The 26,795-nt window shown below is 35.8% G+C and overlaps 2 pseudogenes; one reads left to right on the top strand and one right to left on the bottom strand.

Annotated features, from left to right (window-relative positions):
* Positions 1-217: 217 nt before the first annotated feature.
* Positions 218-16,639, top strand: LOC101541602 (zinc finger CCCH domain-containing protein 15-like; annotated as a pseudogene).
* Positions 16,640-24,260: 7,621 nt separating this feature from the next.
* Positions 24,261-25,833, bottom strand: LOC101554209 (integrator complex subunit 4-like; annotated as a pseudogene).
* Between the last annotated feature and the right edge of the window lie 962 nt (positions 25,834-26,795).

The following is a 26,795-nucleotide window of genomic DNA, read 5'->3' as shown; positions in this document are numbered from 1 at the left end:
ACCAGTTACTAACCACATTTATTTATGTAGAAACTCAAAATTAACCACTAAAGGAAACATAATAGTATGAACTCTGATAAGAATTAAAAAGTATAGAACATCCTGACCCCACACAGGCTGTCTTCACAGGGGCAACTTTGAGGAGGGAGGATTGAATTTCCCTCCCCACCCCATCAGAGCCCCTGCAGCCAAAAATCTCCAGAACTCAACCACAGTCATGCTCAAGGCTGCTCTCCATAGGCCCAGAAAACCTGAAGAAAAACCCAGGTATGAGAGGGCCCCTGACTGAAATCTCCAAGCTCACTTGGAGCAGCACTGGGCCTTCTATTACCAGCTTCCAAGTTTTCTAGTAGCTTGGCAGTTACACCCACAAACTACCCCAGCACCATATAATCCCATAAACAGTCAAGAAGAGAGTGACATAGGCCTTATCCATGAGGGAATCTGCTTTGTAATCATATTCTAAATTTCAGAATTCCTAGAGCGACTTCTCATACTCTATCCCACTGATGTACCAAAAGTAGCACGCATTTGTTCGGGTTTAACATATGTGCTTGTAATCTCTTATGCAAGGGCTTTAATTGCTCCAGGATGAAATAGAACCATCTTCACACACTTTCTTCTTATGGTGGTAGGAAGGTATATGGTGGTGGGATTGGTGTTTGAATATTAAATGCAATGAATTATTGTGAATAACTTTATACAATAAGATTAAATTATATTTTAAAAAGAATTAATAAGTTCCTACTACTTCAGCTCTTTTATTTACTGTATCACTGTATCACTGTCATCTCGTTGTTCGTTGGTTTACTCGAGTGGGCACCAGAAATATCTCTATACCTCCCAGCCCTGAGATTTTAGCAGCCTCTCCTTACTCTTCCTTCCCAACAATTGGAGGCTCTTTCAGGGTCAGGAGAATGAGACTTATTGTTACTCTTTTTGGCATATTGAATATGCCACAGGTAGCTTGCCAGGGTCTGCCTGTGCGGGCAGTATACTCTTGGTAGCTGGCTGGGCTCTCTGAGATGTATGTGTGTGCGTATGTGTGTATAAAATTTGTTACACATATATATGTACACACATATATATAATTTGTTATATATAATTTATATATATATAAAATCTGTTGCTTACTGTCTGAACTCCATCAAATATGGTATGATAATTATGAAAAATGGGTAGGAAGTGTCAAAGCAGCCTGGAGCGTGGCAGCAATTGAGTATTGGAGGTCGGTTGTCAGTGCTAGATCCCTTGGGGCGGGGAGGGTTCTCACCCACCCCCCTCTGGGGCACCCTGAGTGAAAACAACCTGGCACGGAGTCCCTTCCCAAGTTAATAAAAAAAATGATAAAAGGAAGTGTGATTATAACTTCCTTTTATTAACTTGGGAAATATTACTTATATACTCAAGTGATGATTAATTAATGTACACAAGATATCAACTCATATTTTAAATTATATTATTTTGTAACTGAACAACTATTTGAAGATATTGGAACAACTGAATTTATACTTCTGCTTCACTGCAGAAACTACTCTCAGGTGCACTGCTGGCCTAAGATTTTACCTTTGATGTGCTTATTCTTGGTCAAGCTAAACAGTAACTGAGGGTGACATCAAGCAAACTGTATTGCTAAAGCTGTAATTTTCAATTATTGTCTCACTGCTGGTGATTTTTCCTGGGAGTTTACATCTCTATTCCTATCTGTCAAGCTGTTAGCATCCAGTTTACAAACATCTTTTCAACATTTTTTATCATGGAATATAATATCAATATGACTTAATTCTCATTTACCATTGGAAAAAAAAAGTGAATGACTAGCTAATCAAAGATTCTACATTTTTTCTTTAGCTTTCCCTCTTACTGAAACAATTACTTACAGCAACACTTGTTACTTTGGTCAAAATTATTTGTCAAAATTGTTGTTCTTGCTAACTTCCTAGAGGACAGGAATGTCTTCATAGTCATCATCTTAATAGTCATATGTATTTTAAATTATAGGTCTGGTGGGAGAGTACAGTGGGTAGGATGTTTTCCTTGTATGCAGATGATCTGGCAACTCATATGGTTTTCCAAGCACCACCTACAGCGACTCCTAAGCACAAAGACATGAGTAATCCCTGAACATTAGCAGTTCTGTCTCCAAACCAAAGACTAAAAAAAAACTAAAACTAAAACAAAAACAATTTTCATGATTTATTTTGAAATAAATTTATTTATTGAATTTTCTCATACCTCAACTAACGGGATCATTAGCATGTAAAGTGATAATATATCTTGATTTGCAGAGTTAAATTCATTACATTGACATTTATTAACTAATCTTTTTTCTTATCAAAAATGCCCTAATTTATATGATGAATTGTAAACTCACATTTATTTTTTTTCTACACCTTGATTAAGTCTATTTAAGTTAAATTTATATAAGTTGTCTCATGAACTTGATCAGTAGCAAGCTGTGTTTTATAGAACAAATTGTGTAAGAAAATGGTTTCTCTAGTCAATTAGGTAAAAAAACATATTGAATGTTATGTTTTCTATAGATAAAAAGTTCTATAAAATCTATATCAAGGAAAAGAAAGTCATCTAATAATTCAAAGGGATGGCAAGAAATAATGATTCATTTCAGATCAGTTTAAAAAAATGGTTTTCTGAAGGGCCAGGAGAATTTGTCCATGTTTGGAAGCCTGCTTCAAATGCTGGGGGAGAGGGCAGTTGAGATAGAGAAGGGACCCCTATGATAATGATGTTTGGATGTGATAACTCTGGATGGGAGATGTGTGCGAAAAGTGGGTAAAGGACCAAACATGATGGCATCTTAGTATCTGTATTGCAAACCATAATGCCCACAAGGAGAGAGAGAGACAGTGACAGAAAGAGACAGAGAGAGAGACAGAGAAAGAGAGGGAGAGAGGGGAGACAGAGAGAGAGAAAAAAGAAAAGTGCCTGCCATAGAGCATAGAGGCAGTTTGGGGAGGGGAGGTTTGTGGCGGGCGAAAAACTGGGGACACTGGTGATGGGAAATGTACACTGGTGGAGGGATGGGTCGGAACATTGTATGAGTGAATACCAATCTTCAACAGCTTTTTATCTATGTATCTCAAGGTGATTCAATAAAAAAATTATAAATAAAACTTTTAAAAATAGATTTCTACAAAGATGTAGATGATAGGGAAATTAACAAAGGTTTGCGAAGTAACAGATGATTGGCAAAAGAGATGAGACCTGACTGGCCACAGGCCAGTGGTGTGGATGTTGTGGAATCCTGCAGAGAGAGTGCATCTTGGAAAAGGCTTCTTCGTACTAGCTATGGTTTTCATAGGGTGGTGCAGTAAACTCATATTCATGCTGATGAGGTAGCAAAGGGAGCAGACAACCCATTTTTTCACTCTTCTCCCTTGAATTAATGCATTTTAGCTGCTCTGTACTGTCGAAACCCAAGAGGAAGCAAGAAAGGAAAGAAGATTATTGCTACTTATTTATGACGCCTCTTGGACTACAGAGCGTTTTGAGAGAAAGACGAAAAGTAGATTTGTGTGTGTTGGGGGGAGGAAGTAAACAAAATATATAGCATGGTATATGAAAGGAAAATCGAGTGTCATTTCAAATTTGAGTGAAGGATTTTAAACTTTTCTGAAGTTAATGGATATTATACTGCCAGAGTACCTGGAATTCCCTAGAAGCAATGGCCATATGCAGCACTTGTAATTCTTTGTTAATAAGCCCCCGGAAGACTATAGTGCCTTAAAACCAGGCACCGCTAGCACCAACCATATGCTTGGAAACATAGAGGGTTTTGATAACTAATGGTTGAATAAATAAATATAATAATTTAAGGGAAAAAATGAGAAAAGCTTTTTCTGCTACATAGAGTACATGCAACAAACTTAATATATTTTTTAAAATGTGACCAGTACTGTTAAGAGACTAAGCTTGTCAGAATTTCAAGTATTTTTAGAACTTGTACAGAGAAATGAAATAATGAGTTCTGCTAATTCAATTTTTAAATTTTAAACAAAACTAGTATGCAGTTGAGAAAGTAAATATTCTCTTGGCCACATTACTGAATAATATGAACTGTCCCAGAAGAAAACCTCTTGTCTCTTGTTCAATTTTCATAATCTGCAAAGTTCCAGCCACTAGTTTTTCTTAAAAAAATTAATTGAAGTTTTGAAAGGATGGGCTGCATTAGTCAAGGAAGCATTTCTATTACTAGAAAAACACTTCCCATTCCCCATTCTATCTCACTGTGATTTAGCAAAGCAACCATACGATGAATTCAGAATATCTTTAGTTTTATTACAAATTTGATAAGTGATATTCATCATATTCTGTTATTTTAATTTCTCTTCTAGAGTATTGTTAAAGCATGCATAATCCCCATTTGGTGTTATATTGGGAATTTTTTATATGTTTCACAGAGATTGGGTGTGGAGATAGATTGAACTCATAAATGTTTCTATCAGAACCAGTAGACTAGAAAACCACTTCAAATCTAAGTACACCAGAAGGATACACGGATTATGCTGTCTCACTACTCATTTTTCAGGAATATTGAGTCTTTTTTGGTTGATTGGACCAGTAGTAAAAGTTAAAGGGACTGAAAAATGTAACGTGTTTGGTAAATATTTCTAAGCTTCAGTTAGATGAGTAAATTGTTATTTTATTTATTTTTATTTAATAAGCTACACATGTTGGTGCTGATGTACAGGAGATGGGTAAGGCTTAAAACCCAGGTGTTTTTTTTTTTCAATTGGTATTGTCAAATAAGTAGATTATGTGAAAAAAAATCTCTTTAATTTTCCTTTTTTCCCTTTAATTTCTTTTAAGCAATTTCATGAAGATAAGCTCATAAATTATAACAGAATCCCTGTTTTCTATATAGTTAACAAATCGTTGTTTCTGCTTTGGTAATACCTTTTAATGTACATAAAACATTTATTATGTATTAGCTGTATGTTGCTAAAGGATTTAGAGTGAAAATAAGTTTCTTATTCCTCTTGAGTACAAATTGCTAATTCATTCAAGAGTGTTTTTGGTAAAATTCAGCTAAATTTTTATGTAGAACTTCAAATGGGCAAGTGAATATCTAACAAAGATCACTATTCAAAAGAAGGATAAAATTTTATTTTATGTTGCAATGATGTTAAACTAGTAGTTTTGATCTTTTTTTGTTGTTGTTCTGTTTTGCTTTTTGGTCTAACTTGGTCTGTGCCCAAGGCTTAATTCCAGTTCTGTGCCCAGAGAAACTCAGGGAAACTCTTGGTGAAACTCAGGGAAACTTATGTGGTGCCAGGGGTCCAATCTGGTCAGTCACATGCACGGCAAGTGCTCTACCCACTGTACTATCTATCAGTCCCCCCAAAATAATTTCGATAGAATATTTACTATTATCAGACATTATACTATGACGCTACTTGGCCGTGATTCCTAAAGCACTATATCATTTAATAATTACAAGAATTATGTGAAAACTCTGCCTAATTTTACATATAAGCTCAATTTTGTAAATAAGTTTCTCAACACTGAACAATTGGGGTTGAAAGAAATCTGAATTTCCATAATATGCCTAATTTGGCTTACTTGCTAAAAGTTATCAACTTTCTCCTGACACATATTAAATAAGTAAATAACATTCTCTGGGAAATATAATGGGGTAATTTTCCCTTTTTCAAGGCAAATTTTGATGCATTGGAAAACAATTTCGTGCAATTCCATTATTTTTTAAATTTAGAGTTGTTGACAAATTCTTGCTTAAGAATTTGACATGTTAGTAAGCACATATTCTGTGTAGGTTTTTCCTAGGAGATTAAACTATGCCATACCTATAGTCCTTATCGCTTCTTGGTGTTAAAGTTTAAAATGTGCCCAATAGTTTGTGCCAGATGCCAAGGCCTTCTTTGAGGATATAACTATATAGTTGAGAAAATAAAAACTTTCACTAGAGAACACATTTTAGAATTCACAGAAATGTTTTCACTAGAGTTTACATAAAGCTGATAATTTATTCTATTGGAACTTTGACAAGAAATATTTCACACATTTTATAAGAGAAGTTTGCCTGATTAGGTGAAAAACTTTCTTTCCAGTAAGTCATTAGAGTTCTGTTTGAAAGCATAGAAATGCCACCCATTAGTTCCTTTAAAACGTTTTGATATTGCAGGTGGTTGGGTTTGTACTTTATTAGTAACATTGTCCTCACTGCCATGCACATTTTCACACACCAACATTAAGTAAATGAGTATTTGAATGCATCATTTGCCTATAAAGGGGAATTTCAATATAAGCTTCTTAGTATCTAGGAGGATTTGTTGAAAATTCTCCACACCATAGAACCTTTGATGTAAAAAGATTATTTTGCATTATTTTTTAACACCTTAACAAAGTCAAAGAATCTATAGGAGCAGATTAGAGTACTTTCCAACATGCTGCTGATGTAAGTGTTTGCATAAAGTATGTGTCTTCTTTGAGTTCCAAATATTCACTGCTATATTATTAACAGTGCTCTTGAGTATACTTCTGAGTGAAGAAAGCCAATAAACACTGCAATTATAATCCCAAATGACTGGTTGCACTACTCCTAGAATAAACAATCAAGAAACAAGTGATTAAAAACCAATCTTCCCTCCCTTCTTTCCTTTCCCTCCCTCCCTCCCTTTCTTTCTTCTTTCCTCCGTCTCTGCTTTCTCAGGGATTAGATAGACAAATTGGAGTCTATCTAGCCCATTAAATTCTAGTCAATTAAAAAAAAAGATATTCCTGTCAGTAAATAAACTGCTAATGCTTGTATTATAAACTTCAATTTTTCCACTTCAATATACAGGCTCCTCCCATTCTTGATAGTGAGTTGAGGATGAGAATGTGGAAAGAATTGGGAGTGTTGGGGTTAGCTGGCTTTGGAATTTTTTTACATTTTTGAAAAGATGCTAAAGTCTAAAATTTTATTCCAATGGAGTACTTAAACTATCATTTCCTTTGGAGGCTAAGTGTTCTCACTATTTTATTTAGATACTAAATATAATATATTAATGGGAAAGAGACCATTTTATTATATTGAAACTACTATTTAAGATTGCTTTTTATTGTTGCTGTTGTTATTTTATTTATTATTATTTATAGTGGTGTCCATCAGATGGTAGGAGTGAATAATAGCTGATGAGATTCAGCTAATTCTGAGAGGCTCATCAACTTGACAAAGTTCTTCGGTGTAAATTTTTGTGTAGAAAAACTTAAAGATATGTGGTTGACAGGGAAGATTCTGCTCTATCATTTGTTAAGCTCTTCAACTTCCTGTGCATAGGACACCAGGCTCAACAGGCACATTTTCTGTGTCCTGTGTTCACTACAAAGGTTTCTGGACCCATGAGCTCTTCTGTCCCAGAGCTGTAGTCTTTGTGCCTGGGGTGTTTGGTAGTCACTGGGCCTTGGGAGACTTTTGCTAAAGGCAACGGAATTTATACTCTACCGCCTCTCCATTGAAAAGGCAAGAGTGGGTATGAGCCTTTCTGCTGTACTACCCAGAACATGGTTTACCACAGTGCTAACCTCCAGCCTTCATAGATACCTCTAGATTTCATCTAACACTTTGGGTTAGCAAAACAAGGAAAATCCATAATTCACTTCTGAAATATTCAGTCATAAGTGGAAAAACAATACTTTTCTTCTGGTGTCTGGCAGTGGTACATTTGGGAAACCTGTAAATTGGATAGGTTGAGCAGTATTCTCTTCACCAAGGCAACAGAATGCAGGCTGGAACGAAGTCACACAGGCTTTGGTTGTGCATTAATTTGGAAAATTGGGAAGAGATGCCAAGTCTTTCAGGCTTCGTTATCTCTTATTAATTTCTCTTTGGGGGCTAGAATAACTCAGAAAATTTCCTCTGGGTACTTCCATTTATCCATATTTCATGTGAGTTGAATTTCAGATTGCTAACGTGGTTAGAGAGCAGCTAGGCTCACAACTATACCACCAACATCACTTTTCACTTATGGCTGGTTTTTGGGTTCTTGATAGATTTTAAACATCATTTTATTAATATATAAAATTTATTTTAGCAATAATACTAAAAGCATAATGTTATTGCAAATATTTAATGAAATAAAATGTCCACTATATGAAATCAGTACCTGGTAGGGTAAATGTGTTGAGTGTGTGTGTGTGTATGTGTGTGTGCAATTATGACGATGATTATGCTTAACATATCTAACAGTTATTTTACAAAGATATATCCCACTCACAGTTTGGAAGAGTACTCAAAGCCCCAGTTTTCTAGCAGCAAACATATATTTATAAAATTCATAAAGACTGAAAATAAATAAGCCAAGATATTAGCAGTGGTTATCATTTCATTGTTACACTATAAACATTTTATTTGTCTTATTTCTGCTTCATAAATTATTTTCTAAGATAAGTTACCAAAGTAAGTGAAGTAATTAGAAATATTATTTATTTCATGCATCTAATTTTTCAGGTAGATCATTTCACAGATACTTTTCCTCAGTCAAGTGTTGTTCTAAGTCTGAATAGTGTTTTCTATTGGCATAAACAGTGTAGTTTCCATTAAAATCATAAAAATTATAGACAGAAGAGGCTCTGTTAACAGTCTGTCTGACTTTATGGGGGGAGCAAAATAAAGATATCCCATTCTTGATGTTTTCTTCAGTGTTGAACAAGATAATGCTTTTTTTTTTTGAAACAGGAAACAGTTAAGAGGACATAAATTGTTAGGGCCAGTATGTAAACTCGAAACTACAGGAAAATCTTTCTTGTCTCCACCACGTCTCTTCCATCTAGAGTTCTGGATCTTGTTAGAGACCCCTGAAATTTTCAGGTTTGACGATTTATTAGTTTACAAATAAGGGAATGCATCTTTCTTATTTATACTCTTTTACTGGAAGAAATAAGGAAAGCTATCATTCACAACTGTCACTGAATTTTAATCAATTGCTGCAGGATTCCTGAAGTGATATAGCTTGATAAAACCTTAAAACTTATCTCCTCTGTTTGCTATTCTTTACTATTAAACTGTTCCTACACATTTTTATTTTGGGAAAATGATTTTTGAAATTACATTGATGGCTATTTAGAAATCATCTACCACTTATTTTCTGCTTTGTGGAACCTATTTTTTTAATGCCATTACCTGAGATGACATTAAAATGCTGTACATTTTGCATATACATATAAGCATACTGTAATTTTTTTCTCTTTTCTGTTTTCACTACCTTGTATTGTTGGTGATAAAAACAAGCTAATGGATGTATCAAGTGTGTGAATAAAAAGTATTGAAATAGTTTTGCTATCAATAAACTAACCCAGGATTCTAGCTACTCATTATTACATTAAAATACATTTTCTTCCTTGAGGGAAAAATCTCTATTGCAACTAAAATACAATACTTTAGAGAATACAGAAAATAGTGCTCTAATACCAATTCTCAAAAATGTTATATTACTTACATTAAGAAATTGTTAAAACAAAGATTTAAGAGACAGAGATTCAGTAGATCTGAGACCTTCATATTGAGTGTATATACAAAATAAATGGTTTGGATTAACTTTTTCTGTTTTTCCTTAAGCAGAAACATTCTAAGTATATTGGCATTCATAATATTTAGATTTTAAGTTTCTTATTAAAATGTTTAATTATTTTCTTAAGCTTGGGAATAATTATTTGATGAGTACAGCTTGAGAATTTTTTGGTAAAGTAAATGTAAAATAGCACACTTTGGGGACCATATTTTACAGTAATCTGTGTTGTAAGCAAGATATTCACCTCACAGGGTTTCTTCCCCCTACAAACCTCTGAGCATCAGTGGGGATAGTCTGGAGGCCCTTGACTGCTGCCAATGTGGTCATTGTGGTCCATGACAGTATAGGAACTGTGTCACTGAGTCCTCAGATCCAAGGATCTATAGAACAGCCTGATTGTCTGAAAATTGTTCAGAGTGACATCCAGATACACTGAGTGGTGCTTGAGAGGTACCCCTCAAATTCATAAAAATAAAAATTAAAAATTAATTAATTGAATAGCAAAAATAGAGTTGTTCTTATGGTAAGCTGTAGGACATTTTGGAACCGCTGTGTGTGGCAGTTGGTCAAGGGTAGGCAAAGGTAGAACGAGGACCACGCTGGTTGCTGATTCGTTACTGTTTATTCAATCTTCCATCTTTCCCATCTCCCGCACTTCTAGCTCTGTCCTCTTTCCAGATCTATTCCAGCCCTTCTCTGGATCCCCTGTCTCTCTGTCTCTCTCCCTACTTGTCTCTCCCACCTTGCCCTCTAGGCTACACCCATCCAGGTAGCAAAATCAACATAAGAAAGCCCTTCCTGAGGGCAGCCAGGTTCAAAGGGAACACAACCTCCAGTGCATTCCAAATTCCTTCCTGACTGCCAGTAGGCAAGATACCTCTTAAGGGTCTTTTTTTCCTCTCCTTATTCCAAACACTCATTAACATCTTAATATTAGTTATTTTTGTATGGACATAGCAAGAGATACATTGAGGCTTGCAAGGCAGCTCTCCTGGCAACATCTTGCCACAGACTCAGACCACAGCACTCAGGCCAGATTAATCATTCCTCACCCTAGCAGGGTCCAAATCTAGTTATCACTGTTTGGATCATGACAACATTTATCCATGATCAAGCTCTTAACTTATAGTTAAGCATTAGGCACTTTGGCCCGACCCATCTCGATGCCAGGGTAGCATACAACTCACCGCTTGCCCTGAGTCTGTCTCGTTCCTCGTCGGAACCCTGCTTTTGGGGGTGCTAGGAAGTAAGGGCAGCTGAGGCTTAGGTTGAGAGAACAGATGCCCAGGAGGAAAATATTATGTAGAGTCAAATGACTCCCAGGTAGCATTTGCTAAGTCTTCCTCTATCCATACAAAAAGGACATTGCTCTTTATAAACTATGCAAAGGACTCAAGGAGAAGAGAAAAACAATATTTACAAGTCAACAGAACACTAAGAAAGAAGCTACAAATAAACACAGAGGAATGGGAGCACTGTAAAGGGAGTAACCCAATAAACTTAAACTACCTGAGGCTATGTTATCCTATATTACCAACATATGAAACTATGTCTTTTGTTTATTTGCTATGTTATCCTACAGACCACCATTTTAACAATGATTGCAAAGGAATGATTCACAAACTTCATCGAAAATGGAAATTTAGGGGCTGGAGTGATAGCACAGCAGATAGAGCATTTGCCTTTCACGTAGCCGACCCAGGTTTGATTCCCAGCATCCTATATGGTCCCCTAAGCACCGCCAGGAGTGATTCCTAAGTGCAGAGCCAGGAGTAACCCTGTGCATTTCCTGGTGTGACCAAAAAACGCAAAAAAAAGGAAAAAACTGAAAATTTAAATAATAATCAAATTTTGCAAACTAACTTCCACTTTCCACATATGTCATTTTCAGTCCTAGGAACTAGAGGTAAGTTTAATATTGATAGAATGGTCTAAATATTAAAAGAAAGCCATGCTTATAAAAAGAAAAGTTAGATAAACAGTGAAGCAGAAGCTAGCCATTTATGCATCATGGAACTGTACAGTATAATTTTGCCTTTTTCAAAACTCAGGAGCTTATGAAGAAATACATCTGAACAAAGAAAATTGGAAAGGACAAGTTATAGAAAAAGGAAACAGTCATTCCGAATTTGGAACCTTGGGGTAGATGTGTGAAAGGTAACTGTTTTATCAGATAAGTGAAAAAAAAAAACACCACAAACCACAATCTAACTATGTATAGAAAAACATTAAGAAATCCATATTTGCCAACCATGCCTTCTATTTATACAGTCAAATGACCTCGTCTTTTCTGCAGAAGATGATGTTTTTGGCTGGAAATATGTGAGTACATATGCATGTACAATAGATATAAAAGTACTTAATCCCATTTTAAGAGAAAATTTAAATGTGTCCCTTGAATGCATATTTGTGGGCGTTTCTTAACAAATATAAATATGTATATATATATATATTTATGTCTACATATGAAGTTACATTTCGATTCAAGCCTATTTGTCTTATGCTTTATTTATTTGTAGGCCAGAACAAAGTAAGCAACTTACTTCACAAAATATTACTAAACCCACTTATAGTACTAGTGGAGAGATATTATTAATCAGTGACTAATCAGCATAAAAAATGAAGAAGCATATATTCCTTTTAATTTTCTCAGTCTTTGAAGTTGAATGGCTCTTAAATGATACATTATAGAATTATAAAGTAATTGCTACAGGTAATGATTTATATATTTTAGCTTAATGGTAGTTTAACCACAAAATAAAGACAGCACATTTGAAAGGTTTTCTTTTTGTTGTTGTTGTTATGAAAAAGGCACATCATATTGTTATGGAGAAAATGAGGAGGGAGGGAGCAGAACATGGCATGAGAAGGCAGACCGCCAAAGGATCATCTTACAAACTCTAATTTGATTATGAGATCGAATAGGTAATCCTGCAGATCTCTTTCATAATAGGCCGGCATACGAGATCATACTATAAACCTTTGTAAGGACATTTTGGATATGAATGGACATCACACAGTCACATCAAATACTGGTTTGCATATAAAATAGGATGGGTTGATCCAATAGCATGATCTAATAGATTATAATCAACTGGATAGCAGAAATAACTAAGAAGTGGAGATATCTAATTATATATAAACCAGATCACTGTATTGTGCAGGTTGCATCTGGAGCTGAGGTTGAAAGAAGAGAAGGAACTCTGTGGCGAAGAGAAGGAAAAAGTGGTGAGAGATGAGAGGCAAATGGAAAGCAGATTGATAAAAAGAATGGGTATGGCAATTGGCTTTCTGGCTGCAGTTGCCCAAACTGCAGAGATAGATCTATATGAGTTATTAAATAATAGAACTGTAACAGAAGGTTTTACATAATTTTTATAAGAATCCCCAATTAGAACACACAAGTGTTGTACCAATATCAAAATCATAATGTCTTAAATGACAATAAAAATCAGGTGATATCTATATACTTTATCTTTTCCCATGCAATAAAATAGTATTTCAGAGTCTCAGTATAGAATGTATATGATTTAAACATTTATAGCAACATTAAATGGTGCAATGAAAAATATAGTAATAATAATTCATATGAGAGATGATTAAAAAGAAATAAGATCTGATTAAAAATATTTTGGAGGGCCACACCAACAGAACATTGGTCTTATTCCTGACTCTATGCTCTGGACAGTGTTTAAGGCAACATATGTGGTATCAGAGCTCAAACCTGGGTGAGTTATGTGCAAGGCAAGCACCTTATAATCTGTAGAATCTGCCTGGCACCAGGGCTGTATTTTTGGATTTTTTTGTAAACCAAATGTAAATATTTAAACTTCAAATTTAATGTCTCAGATTTTAAATTCTCTAAACAACAGATGAAAGTAAAAAGTGATCATCATTAACTTTTTTTAAAATAGAATTGTCATGATCATCTTCTTTCTAATATTTTCAAGATTTTTAGTTGGATAAAATAATTTTGCTTGATTGTACTTTCCATTCAGAAGAATGCATATATAATTCTATCTGGAGTCTGTCTTGTTAGAATATATGTTGAGAAAGGACTTTTTAAAAAAAAAATTTGGGTCACACCTAGCTGTGCTCAGGGCTTACTCTTGACAGACATCAGGGACCATATGAGGAGCCTGGGATCAAACCTGGGTTGGCAGGTTGCAGGGCACGAGCCCTACCCAGTGTATCACACCCTGAACCTCTCCTCCATGCATTGTTGGCTATTGTCTCTTCCTTCTAGCTAGTTCAACTACTTGATTGGGGTGAGCTCTTCTCAATAACTTGCCTTCAGGGTCTGTGACTATGAAGAATAAATTTAAGCACCAGTATGGTATTTATTACTACTGTTATAAGAAAGTTTAGGAAAAAATTTTTAAGGTGGCACCTATTAGCAATTCAAGGTCTTGTTAATACTTTTTATTACATCCCACTCCAGTATTATAACTATAGGGCCATAGAATTTGGGCCCTGAGTAGCTGACACAAACCTCCTGATTCCCAGGGGAAAGTTCTGTACCTTGCAATCTATTCCAAATTGCAGCTTATAGCTACATTTATGGGAATATTATCTTTAATGAGTGTGTTCGTTTTCATAAATTCCTTTTCTCCTTTATTCCCTTTTCTTATCAGGTTTTATAGAAGTTTCTATGCATATCATTATATATTGGGATTTAAATTTGCTGTGGTCATAAAACAAGGTAAATACAGGTTCTCTCTCTTTGATACTCAGTTTTGATTTTGTTTTGAGGGCATACCACATTTCCTGCACTTTTTTTGACCCTCTTAACCCTCCATATTTTTAGATTTTTCTCATTTTTCTAGAGTACGTTCTATAGAGATACAGATATATTATATGCATCAGGAATATTTAGTATAATTTAAATGTAATTTATATTTTTAAATCCAGTGTATAATTACAGTAGTTTGATCAGTATGTAATTGCACAAGGAACATAGCCAAAAAACTAATATCATTTACAAATATTTTTCATTATTATTCTATATCATAAGTGACTAGTAGTGGTGTTTGTATTATACCCAGGTATACATTTACATGTATGTTTAGGTATTTTTCATTTGTTTATGCCAAGATTATATTTAAAAGTTTATTGACGTAGGGCGGCTCTTCCTGTGGGGAAGCCAGCGACAGGCGGCCCGCATCCTCGTCCTCCTCTTGCCGCGGGGCCGGCCGCCCCCCGGACGGTGTCCAGCTGCGGCCGAGACTGGCCCGCGCCGCCTGCGCTCCCCGCCAGGCCCCCCAAGAAACAGGCTCAGGCTGGGGGCAGCAAAAAGGCGGAGCAGAAGAAGAAGGAGGAGATTATCGAAGACAAGACTTTTGGCTTAAAGAATGAAAAGGAGCAAAGCAGCAGAAGTTTATCAAGGCTGTCACCCATCAGGTTAAACTTGGTCAACAAAATCTTCGTCAGGTAGCACAAAGTGAAGCCGAAAAGACATTGAAGAAAGATGATAAGAAGAAAGAATTACAAGAACTAAATGAACTGTTCAAGCCAGTAGTTGCTGCTCAAAAAATAAGTAAAGGTGCAGATCCTAAATCTGCAGTATGTGCATTCTTCAAGCAGGGACAGTGTACTAAAGGGATAAGTGTAATTCTCTCATGACTCAACTCTGGAGAGAAAGTGTGAAAAGCGAAGTGTTTATATTGATGCAAGAGATGAAGAACTTGAAAAAGATACAATGGATAATTGGGACGAGAAAAAATTAGAAGAAGTAGTGAACAAGAAGCACGGTGAGGCGGAAAAGAAAAAACCAAAAACTCATAGTTTGCAAGCATTTCCTTGAAGCTATTGAAAATAACAAATATGGCTGGTTTGGGGTATGCCCAGGAGGGGGTGATAATTGCATGTATCGTCATGCACTTCCTCCAGGATTTGTATTAAAAAAGGATAAAAAGAAAGAAGAGAAAGAAGATGAAATTTCATTAGAAGATCTAATTGAAAGAGAGCGTTCTGCCCTAGGACCAAATGTTACCAAAATCACTCTAGAATCTTTTCTTGCCTGGAAGAAAAGAAAACGACAAGAAAAGATTGATAAACTTCAACAAGATATGGAAAGAAGGAAAGCGGACTTCAAAGCAGGAAAAGCTCTGGTGATCAGTGGTCGTGAAGTATTTGAATTTCGTCCTGAACTGGTTGATGATGATGATGAGGAAGCAGATGATGCTTGTTACACCCAGGGAGCGGGTGGTGATGAGGTTGAAGATTCAGTGAACGTAAATGACATAGATTTAAGCCTGTATATACCAAGAGATGTGGATGAGACGGGTATTACTGTAGCGAGTCTTGAAAGATTTAGCACATACACTTCAGAAAAGGATGAAAACAAATTAAGTGAAGCATCTGGTGGCAGGGCTGAAAATGGTGAAAGAAGTGACTTAGAAGAGGACAACGAAGGGGAGGGACAGGAAAATGGAGCTATCGATGCTGTTCCTGTTGATGAAAACCTTTTTACTGGAGAAGATTTGGATGAACTAGAAGAAGAATTAAACACACTTGACTTAGAAGAATGACACAAAACAAATTGATGGAAAATTAAGTCAGCTCAGCATGAGTTGAAATTGACTACAGTAATTTTTTTTCACCTAGAATTCTTCAACAGGATGTTTATTTCCCATGCTGAATATGGAGGGCTTACTTTCCTCCAAAGAAAGGATATTCCTACATCTTGTCTTCCAACATTGGCTACAGCTCATAGTAAGTTAAGAGTAGTTCATGATAAATTGAAAATATAATGGGTCATTACAGAAAATGATTGTTGTAAATGTTCATATAGGGAGTGTTACTGCTTCTCCAGTTTTTTATTTCATTGGGCATGTATTACAAGAAAAACATACATTTGAAATTAGATACCTTTTGTTTAATACAGTTTTTAATGAGTGATTTGTATTTATATGTTTAAAAGGATGCCTAAAATATGATTACTGTACTTCATAAAAGGAATTACATGAGAAGATTCAGTATTGTACATCTTTGGTCAGTTAGATGGATATTTAAAATGAAACTTCTTTAATGATAGGATCAGCTACAATGCCCGTTGTTAAATTGTTTTAAATTGTCCCCTCTTTTTTCGTCAATAAAGTTGTAAATAAAGACCAAAAAAAAAAGTTTATTGACTTAAAGTGATGAATTTCAATGTCTCTGACCTCTCACTTCTCATTTTGTGCTGCTGTAAAGATGAATTTGTTTTTTCCTCTATGTTTCCTTACAAGAATTTGGTCTTGGAAGCAGTCTCCTATTTTCCGATTCTCCTTGCTGAGTGTGATTTTTTCATAGCTATGTGTTAATTACAAATTAGGGCCAAACTCAGTGAAAAATTAAAATAGATATTACATCTAAGAGATATATAATAATTACTGTTGATCCCCTTTTTTGTAAGTAAAGCCCTTATTAAAAGAAAGTTGTGTTGGTATTTCTAGAGGTAAATTTTTTAGGAGAGTAATATTGCTGTCGAAGCAGAAAATAAAATGTCTTTGGACATTTACATGAGTATGTAGTTGAAGCCAAATCAATGACAGATCATATATGAAATGTTTGCTCTTGCCATATACAGAGAGTGAAGCAGAGGTAACTTTTAAAAAGGTGATGAACTATATTATTTTACTTAAAAGGACTCTGAAGACTATTCTAAGTTGAAAAGATGCTTCTTGTACAAGATCTCAATTTAACTTAATAGACAAGCTACAACACAAAGTTATTGTTCCTATATCAAACTTACCATTTCAGTTCCCAAAAATAAAATATCTTACTATGTCTCCTTGGCACTTAAAATAAATGAATTATAGACACGACTGCACAAAAACTGAACAATTATTGCTATTTAACTTCTCTACTTTAGCCCAGCAAAACATAAAACCTTAGACTGGGATTTATAAACCTGTCCACATTTCTCCTCTCAATGTATTACCTAATCATTACAAAAGTGTGAAAAAATAATAATGAGTCTATTAGCCTCTTATTATGAAATAAAATGAATATCCGCATCATTTATAAATATAGATAGACCCTTAATAGGCCACATAAACAATCAAAAACTGACCAGAGTCCTGTAACACTTTCTCCCTCCAGAAACAAATTCAGTACTTACTTTCAGATTTAGTATTATATGAGAAATACTGGTACATCAGATTGTTTTGGGGTCCTGAGAAATACCACATGTACAAGATTGAGTGACTTCATTAAGGTTGTTATGATAAAGAAAAGAGTGTTTATTAGCATGAACAAAGTAGAGGAAGGGGAGACTGCGATTTTATAGATGCAGGAATAAAGGAATGTCACTCATGACTGTTAGAGCAGCTGGAAGCAGTGGATTTGATATTTTATCATAAAATGCAGGAGTAGCCTTACTGCTTGAGGTTGACTATTTCCCATAACAAAGAAATGTAAAGATTTTCTGAGAGCATTAATTCAGGTAGTGTTGTAGATTATGAAAACCAAGCATTCATCAAATTTATATTTTAATATGGGTGCTGTAGAGGAAGAGTGCAGGAGATAGATTACCTTTTTGCATCCAGTTGGCCCTAGTTGAATCCTCAACACCCCGTAAGGTCTCCTGAGCCCAGAAGTAAACTCTGAAAGCATAGCCAGGAGAAAGTCCTGACCACAGCTGGGTGGAGTTCCCAAAACAAAAAAATAAGTAAATAAATAAATTAATAATAATGTTGCATAAAGGATATTATAGTACGTGTTATTTACCAATTTTGAAGCTTATCATAAACATTTATGAAATTTAATTGGTCTCAGTGAACTGTTCATGTTAAAGTATATAATTTGATTTGTTTCAGTGTTGAAATCATCTCTACATCAGGATAATGGACACATCCATAGCTTCTATGAAATTCCTCATGCTCCCTACTGGTAATTATTCACTCCCACCAAGATTTACTAAAAGTCACGTAAGATGACATATTTTTTTTGTGCCCTGAACCTGAACCTGGAAAGAATGATGCCATTTTTTAATCTTTTATAAATCTCTGCATTCAAAATTCACATCAGCAGAGTAGAGTGGTGAATATGCTTCTAGAAGTCAAATCACAACAGAACTGGAATACTTGCTTGTATAGTGACTTTATAGTGTGGTGACAGGAATTTACTTAACTTAAGCCTTTATAACATGAGGAGAAAATGAAACTAGAGTCATAAAGTTGCTGCAAAGGTTAAACTTTCCATGATATGTAAATGCCTAACTCAAGGTTTGATATAGAGAAATAGTGACACGCAGATAATTATTTATATATAACATTTCCTTTAAGCACCATTAAGCCACCCCTATAAGTTCTACCATCCTTGGAGAACAATAGAGCACAGCAGCATTTCACTAACTCAGGTTAATACAGAATTTTTAGACTAAATTTTAAAAAAAAACTATAAAAGAAGAATGCATTGTAACATTTCAAATCAGGTAGTACCTGAAGCTTTTCTAATAACATATTGAGTAGAGTTTCTGTTTTAAAAGTATGTAAGAATAGCTGTTAATTAGCATATCGTAGCACCATTAGCTAGTAATATTTATTAATATCTATTCTTACTAGGAACCCTGAAGAGAACAGCTCCCAGCAACAGATACTATTTTTTTAAAGGAATTAAAATCTAACTCAACCTCAGACTAAGAAAAGTGAAGGAAAAATTTGTGCTAATATGAACTCTTAGTTAATATTGCCCAGATGAAATTATAGTTGTCAAGCCAAGAAAATCCACATTGTTTAAAATTAAAAATTAAAAAAAAAGTCCTACAGGTTCCAAATGGAGTCACTTATGCTAATCCTGTCTTGACACAGGTTCTAAATTACAATTTCAACTCTCTCAGAAAAGAAAGAAAGAAAGGTTAAAAGATTAAACTGGTCAATTAAGAATAACCTGATCATCAGATTACATAGTAATCTGCCTCTTAGACTTTTGCCTTTCCCAGAAGGGAAAAAGTCTCTGTGATAACCATCTTCCCCCCCCCCCCCATCTAATATTGGTTCAACGTTCTCACTTCCCACTTTCCTCTAGTTACAGAAGTGCAAACATTTATATAGCACCTGGAAGCTCCTTTTTAGCTGATAGAATAAATTCCACTTAATTATAATTGATCATGTGTTTGGGGTGAGGGTGGCTGTAGGTCTGGAAGTCACACTTTGTGGCGTTTGTTTTAAGCTTACATGCAATACTAGTAAATATGGCTACACCTCATGATTTAAAAAGTGTTCTCAAATTGCAGCTCAATTAAACTAGAATAGAGAGCAGAAAAATAGACATGGAACCACATTGCCTTCTGAGTAACCTTGTGTCCCTGCATCTGAGCACCACTGAGGGAGTCCTGAGCCTCACAATGCAGAGGCTGAACAGCACCACAACCTTGGCTTCTAGTATTAAACTGCCAAACTACTTGACGAAGTATGGCTGGGAGTGACGTCTGGGTACCTTAAGTAGCACTTTGAAGCCACCCTCCCCCAAACAAATTCAACAAAATGAATGAAAATAAAAACACATTTTGCCAAAATATGTGGGATAATGTCAGTCATGTTTGAGTGGGAATTTAAAATTTTACACAGATAGCAGAATTCTAGTAAATCTAGTGTTAAATATTATACTAGAAATATCACTGCATCACTATCATCCCGTTTGATAAATCATCAAATCATCCATTTGCTCGAGCGGGCACCAGTAATGTTTCCATTGTGAGACTTGATATTACATCATATGTATTTCTAGTAAACAGTAATACTAGAAATACATACAATATAATATCAACAATCCAAGTTTCCCCCTGGAAAAGAAGAGAAAGGTGATAAAAGCAAAATGCTACTAAATATGTGCTCGCTTTGGCAGTACATATACAAAATGCTACTAAAGAAAGAAATAGGAGCTACAATAAGGAGCATAGATCAATTAAATTGCATATAAGAAAACTATAATCAGTGAATTTGGGGGAAGAGAGCACATGTTTTGAATCACACCTGGTGGTTCTTAGGAAACCAAATGTGGTGCTGTGGACCAATCCAGAGTTGACTGCATGTAAGGCAAATACCTTACTCTGATACTGTCTCTGCAGCCCCCAAAGCTGCACTCAGTTGATAGTCACTTTCTTAGTTTTGACTGCCTTTCCTTTTATTGTTGAGATCAGCAGAGTTCCACTTGGTTTCAGTGCTCACATATTTTAATTTGTGTTGTTTCACTGGATGTCACACTTTCATGTGGTGTCAAGAATCACAAATGGCAGTGCCTCTCGTATTGTGCTTTATATGTGGGGTACGTGCAGTTTCATACCTGCAATGCAGCAGTTCTATTTCTGATTCAAATCCTCAGGATTTCAAAAGACTGCAGCATTTTTTACAAGTTAAAAATTGTAATTAGTCTCTATACAGTCTAGAAAAAAAAAGACACAAATTACCATTGTTGAAGTTGTTTATGAGTGCTTAATTTTATAAGCATAAAAACAAATGAATATTCTAAACTACATTAATACTTGCACATTACTTTTATCAAGTAAGTACATGCAATTCCTTGAAAAATACAGGATAAAACAGAAACAAAATGAAAAAAAATTTAAATAGGCATATCTATTAAATAAAATTTATTTAGGAATTAATAACTGCAATACAGAAAACATGAGGTAATTTAATGGTGAGTCTCATTAAACATTTAAGAAGGAGATTTTATTATCAATTCTACCCCAAATGTTTATAAAATAACAACAGAAATCATTCTTAATGTGTTCTGTGAGCGCAAGGTTCTTTCATAGTAAAATCAGAAAGAAAAAGAAAACTGATAAAAGACAATTGTATGTCTGGATCTTTCAAGGCCACACTAAACATAAATCTTCAACAAAATACTAATATTTTGAGCCAAAAGATGTATTAAAAGAGCTACACATTATGACCAAGTGGACTTGATTCTATGTATCTGAGACTTATTAAACATGCAAACATAAATCACTGAATCACAATATCAACAGGTGAAAAATAAAAAAAATATGATAATGATAATTAACCTAGAAAAGTCATTTGACATAAGACTGCATATATCCATGATAAAATTTTTATGAACTAAAATAGAGGGTTGCATTCTTAATATGGTTAAGAGCATCTACAATAAAATTTACAGTAACATTATTCTTCATTGTGACAAACTGGATGCCTTCTAACTAAAAATGACAGCAAGAAAAAAAAACTGTCCTCTTGTTGTTCCTCGCCATCATTGTACTCAATGTCTTATTGCAACCAAAGAGAATAAAAATACTTTTATTGTGAAGAAACAAAATTTTATACAGATAACAATATTGTCTACATAGATAGAACTAAACAATTAACAACAAAACGCTTAGAACTAATAAATGATATTAACCTGGTCAAAAAGTTCAGGATTAACATACAAGAATATTTCTTAGTAGAAATGAACATAGAAATATTGAGATTAGTAATATAATACCAAACATAATAACTGAAATACTTAATTTAATCAAATATACATAGAGCTTTTATGCAAAAATATTCAAGATGGTAATAAGATAAAACAAATTAATACTAAGTAAATAAACTAAATTTAGAGGTAAATGGCCTACATAGACTTAAGATTCAAATAATGAAAATCTAAGTTTTACCAAAGTCTATATATTGGTTTAATAGAATTCCCATTAAAATTCCTAGTTTTTAGAATGTAATGTTTCTTACAGTCACTTGGAATATAATTCTAAATTATAATTTACTTAAAACAGTGAATGACTTAGAATAGCTAAAGCAATTATAAAAACAATAAAATGAGAAAAGTGTTAGCCTATTTCTAAAATGATTTTTTGACTGTAGCAAATAAACTTATGATAGTAGGATATACACATAGATAAACTGAAGAAAACAAACACAAAATAGTCCCACATAAATATGGTCAACTGATAAATTTTTAACAAAGCTAAACAAAAAACAATTCAACAAAGAAGCGTAGCCTGATAGTCTTTCGGTATTTCGGTAGAGCTGGTACTGACAATGATGGGCAAAAAAAAAAAAAAAAAAAAGTCAAGAATAGTCATGATATAAGTCTGATATCTTACACAAAAATTAACTCATGAAAAATGCAAAACTGAATTCAAAACAAAAACATTTATTTTTCAAAAGTAGAATTAAAATATTTAGGATTTATGATTAGTGAAAGTTATTAGGATCAGTATTCAAAGCATGATATATTTTTTATTTTTTTTATTTTTTTAATAAAAATTTTATTTTATTGGGGCTGGAGTGATAGCACAGCGGGTAGGGCATTTGCCTTGCACGCGGCCGACCCGGGTTCGATTCCCAGCATCCCATATGGTCCCCTGAGCACTGCCAGGGGTGATTCCTGAGTGCAGAGCCAGGAGTGACCCTTGTGCATCGCCAGGTGTGACCCAAAAAAGCAAAAAAAAAAAAAAAAAAATTATTTTATTAAATCACCATGTGTAAGATAACAATGCTTTCAGGCTTAGGTCTCAGTTATACAATGCTGAAACAACCACCCCTTCACCAGTGCCCACATACCACCACCAAAAAAAAAAAACCAAACAGTTTACCTCCCATCCCGCCCCCCACCCCCCGCCTTGTAACTGATAAGTTTCATTTTACTTTCTGTTTACTTTGGTTACACTCAATATTTCAACACAAACCTCACTATTGTTAGGAGTACCCCACTAGATTCAGACCTACTGTGAAGACAAATGAGGTCGCGAGGCCGCAGTAGCGGCCGCACAGTTTTGAATTTCTCGACTTTAAAAACTAAGTCCACGGAGATTTCTTCCAGATATTGGATCATTGCAGGCTTGAAAACCTAATCTGTGGTCGTCATAATATGGCGGACACCGCGCCCTTCCTCCCCGGAGAGAAAGAGGAGAGAGAGAGAGAGAGAGAGAGAGAGAGAGAGAGAGAGAGAGAGAGAGAGAGAGAGAGAGAGAGAGAGAGAGAGAGTGAAATACCTTTTCCCCTCCTGGGCGGGCACGGGGCCGAGGCTTAGTTCTCAGGCTGGAGACATTCTGCGAGGAGTTGCCCAACAAAGCATGATATTTTTAAAGGAAAACTTTTACTTCAGTTTCTATCAGTATTTAAAAATTTTTAATCTCTGAAATAATCAGGAATAATTTATTCATTTTGTTTTGTTTTATTTTGTTCTGTTTTTGTTTTGGGGTCACACCCAGCGATACTCAGGGGTTACTCCTGGTTTTGTACTGAGGAATTACACTTGATGGTCCTCCAGGGACCATAGGGGATGCCGATGATTGAATCCAGGTCAGATGCATGCAAGACAGACTGTCCTATCCACTGTACTACCACTCCAGCCCCAATAGTTCATTTTTTAGGGTGTATTTGTAATTTTAAAATTTTCATCGAAGATACTAAAACTAAAACGAAAATATCTTGAATCAATCTCTTTCTTTTTCATGTAAATTTTGGAACTATTTATTTTCAGGTCATGTGTTTTAGTCAGGTCATGTATTGCTGTGATAAATATTACTTGAGTCATTTAGAAGGGCAGGCTTATTCATAAAGAAGGGCCAGGTTAGGCCCAAATTCATACTTGTGCACCCTTTTGTAATTAACATGAAGACCTTTGTGCATTTTTTTCTTTTTCATTTCTTCTTGAAATGCCTGGGCTGAACAGTATGGTGTGTTATTGAGGGAAGGTTGGGGGTGAAGGAGTGGACCTGAGGATTTTGATTTTCTAGAAACATAATGCATCCTGTGCTTGATGCCACACATCAGGGAACAGAGCTCAGCGCCTGGCAGGTTTGAACATTATATAAACCTTCACTGGCTTGCTGGAGGGTTTGGTGCCCTCTATGCTGACTTCCATCTGTGTCATCACATCACTTTGCTCTGTCCAAGGGGTCTTGGGAGTGCGTGGATCAGAGCGTTAGGCCAGCAGCAGCCTCACTTCCATCTGGCACGGCTCTGTCCAGGCCATGTGGGAGAGATACACCTGAGTGAGATGCTGGTTGTCACCCGGGACCAGGATTCTGGATATCAGCAGGCTTGGGGTGGATTATCTGAGTCTGGCCATCAGGATTTAAGACCTGGACCTTCACTGTGTTCTGAGGGTCCTGTACGTGTTCCAGGGTTGCATCAGCATCTAGGGCCACTACCAACCCAGAGGTGAATCCCAGAGGGTTGTTGGACTTGCATGCAGGCCCAATGACGGTGGCTGAGGCCTTGTGTGCAGGAAGCTGCCCTGCAGGATCTGGACCACTTCTGCAGGCTTGGATGTCACAAGTGGAGGCATAAGGTCCAGAAGCTTGTCCACAAAGCTGTCCTGCAGCTGTGACAGATCAGCAACACAGCACCTCTGAAAAAAAGTCCACTTCCTGTAAAAAATCTTTCACACATCTCAAATAAAGGGTCAACTCCCCGAGTAGTCAGAGTGGTCATTGTGAGTTGCAAGGCTCTGATCTGCAACCTTATGTGCTATATGATAACCACCTGCTTGTTCTCCACACCACTGTACATGGACTCCATCTTGTAGGTCTCTTCCATGATCTGCTTCGCAGCTGCTGAGAACAAATCACTCTGTTTCAGAGTCAAGGAGGCAGTCACATTCCAGAGCTTCTCCTGCAAGGCCTTGATGAGAAGAAGATGACACCAAAGATAAGTAGCTGAGAAGTCAGCTACTCCTGCCAATTCAGACTGAAGTTCTCCAAATCTCTGTAGATCTCTGATGGTGAGCTCTAGTAGCTCCTGGGAACCCTGGGGGTCCAAGTGCTGCAGGCTGTACACCCGCACCAGGCTCTGCTGCAGGAACTGGAATGAAGGGTCCTTGTGAGGTGCCAGGTTGGGCGAGGTGGCAGATAACACAGGTTTTCTCCTTGGTAACTGGGTTCTGTAGGATTTCACTCATGCATGAGGATCGGCTTGAGTGCATGGTGAGCAGCCTTAAGCGTGGCGGTGGTTGGGTGAAGGTTTTTGGATGCCAGAGCTGGGTTCCTTGGGGCAGGGAGGACTCTCCCCCACCCTCCTCTGGGGCTCCCCGAGTGAAGCAGCCTGGTGTGGAGTCCAGGGACATAGTTATGGGGGTATTAGAATTACTTCAATCCTTTTTTTCATTTTCATTTTTGTTAAATGACATTGCATGATAACATTATATAATGTTCCTCAAGTACTTTATTGAAGATTTGAATCTTTAAATAAATACCACTTGGTGGAAAATCAGGATGGCGCCAAAACACCCTGAGTGCCAGGAGAAAGTCATTTGCGGTATATGGCAGATGATGAACAAAGGGGTGTTTGGGTTCAGTGGGGCTCCCATTTTGCTCCTGGCTTACCCAGGCATGAAGGGCAGCTTTAGAAGCCATCATCAGTGACTCCACCAGTATTTTAGATGCAAAAGCTAGGGCTGAGACACTTTCAGTAACTTATCTAAATAAAAGTGATAAAGGAGGTCTGAGACTTTTTCTTGAGACGTGGCAAAAACTGACCTAGATTCAAGCTGACTTTGAGAGAGGAATTGAGTAAGACTTCTGAAGAAATTCTCTCTCTTTTTTTTTGCCCGGGGAAACATAAACTGAAGCCGGATGTTGATGATGGAATAGGAGAAAGAGTTAACTAATCACGTTGTCATGTGAACACAGACAACTCTTAGAAGAGTTGATAACTCTGTTAACTACCACTAAATTCTGAGGAACTTCTGTTTCAGGTAATCTTTCATGAAAGACCTCTCCAATCCAAACCTAAAGTCTACAGCAGAATATAGTCTATTTGCAAACTATTTTTGGTTCACATTTAATATTATCACCACATTCCCATTTATTTACTTAGCAACGTATTATATAAAATAAAATTAACCACACACAAATAAATATTTGAGGTAGATGGAATGGAGACATTATCATTGTAATTCAAGGAAAAAATGATAACTTCTTGAAATAAAACAGTTTTATAGAAGGTAAGTTTAGCAGGAAATTGATTAGGAGATACTAAAGAAAAGACCTGACAGAACTTGTTCAAATCAAGAGGAAACTAAGTTTAAAACACAAACTTTACTCCTAATGAGATAGAAATGTGATTTTTCAAACAAGAAAAACTATGTGTTTTTTTTCTTTATTTCTTTTATTTGCCCCCTCAAGTCACAAAACAAGACTACCTTCAAATAATTATTGGTCTAATCTGTCATTTTGAAGCATTCTTCTTAGTTCCAAGACATTTTTGCTTTAGAGAATATTGACAATTCTTAAGCATATAGTTTCTCAGTTGTACTACTTGTCTCTGGATATTTATTATTAAAATTTTCAGATGAAAAGAAATGCCTTTCATAATT

Source organism: Sorex araneus, chromosome 11, assembly GCF_027595985.1.
Source record: "Sorex araneus isolate mSorAra2 chromosome 11, mSorAra2.pri, whole genome shotgun sequence".
Lineage (NCBI taxonomy): Eukaryota > Metazoa > Chordata > Mammalia > Eulipotyphla > Soricidae > Sorex > Sorex araneus.
Note: the sequence above shows the minus strand (reverse complement) of the source record. Positions and strands in the feature narration are given on the sequence as shown.